Here is a 1,141-nt window from a genome sequence, read left to right on the forward strand (position 1 = left end):
TTTTGCACAAAATGAATGTGCAGTTCTCCAGTAGTTTTGCAGTTTTGACTTCATGTACGTTCTTAGATCTCTAGACAGTACTTCTTGCCAAAACTCTCTACAAGCTCAGTAGAAGAAACTATGTCAGTGGAGATTCTACTCAATTTGTCTTAAAACTATTTAGTGTTTTATATTTAAAGCGCTCATGGTCACTGCACAAACAAATGTTAATTAGGTAATAACAGAATCACAAAATCACCAAATTTGGAAAAGACCTCTAAGATCACCTAGTCCAACTGTCCACTTACTATCAGTATTTCTCCATTAACCCATTTCCCCTAGTATCATATCTATGTGTTTCTTGAACATCTTCAGGGACAGTGACTCAACCACCTCCCTGGACAGCCCTCATTCCTCACCACTTTTTTGGAGAAAAAAAATTTCCTTAATATCCAGCTTGAACCTCCTCTGGCCCAATGTGAGGCCATTCTCTTTCATCTTATTGCTGTTACCTGGAAGAAGAGGCTGACCATCACCTCACCACAACCTCCTTTCAGGAAATTGTAGAGGGTAATAAGGTCTCCTCTGAGCCTCCTGTTCTCCGTAGGAGTAGAGTAATAACTTTTAAGTGATATAACGTGCAACCGAAAGGTGCTTGCACAGTAACAACAATAAGAAATGCAGTGGAAGAACAGAACACGACAGGGAACAGCAGGCAGCGCACCCGTTCTTCTGAGAAGGATCAGCTGTGCAAGGGCGGCGTTTAGCCCGGCTCTCTCTCACAGCTGCAAGAATTGCAACTGTGTTGCTGGAGCCATTTCCACCGCGGCTCTGGTGCGGAGCGCTCCTCGGCAAGGTTCTCCCAGCCAGTTCTTTTTCATTTGAAGTCTTTGGACTTCGGGCTGCTCTTATCTCCAGTCTCTCTCACCGCCGTAGTGACAGGGCAGGTAACTCTCAATAAGTTTCTGTATCAAGGCGGCACACCTGCCGCTGTCCGGGCCGTGCCAGCAGCACCGTGCCGGCCCCGACGTGAGGGCAGGACCAGACAGGGGGGCTCGGCTCTGCACGACTCGGAGGAGCTGTGGGGCGGGGTCGGGCCGCCTTCCCCGACGGGAGGGAGGGAACGAGGGAAGGAGGGACGGAGGGGCGGCGGGGGAAGCGC

The sequence above is a fragment of the Meleagris gallopavo genome, chromosome 2 (assembly GCF_000146605.3).
Source record: "Meleagris gallopavo isolate NT-WF06-2002-E0010 breed Aviagen turkey brand Nicholas breeding stock chromosome 2, Turkey_5.1, whole genome shotgun sequence".
Classification (NCBI taxonomy): Eukaryota; Metazoa; Chordata; class Aves; order Galliformes; family Phasianidae; genus Meleagris; species Meleagris gallopavo.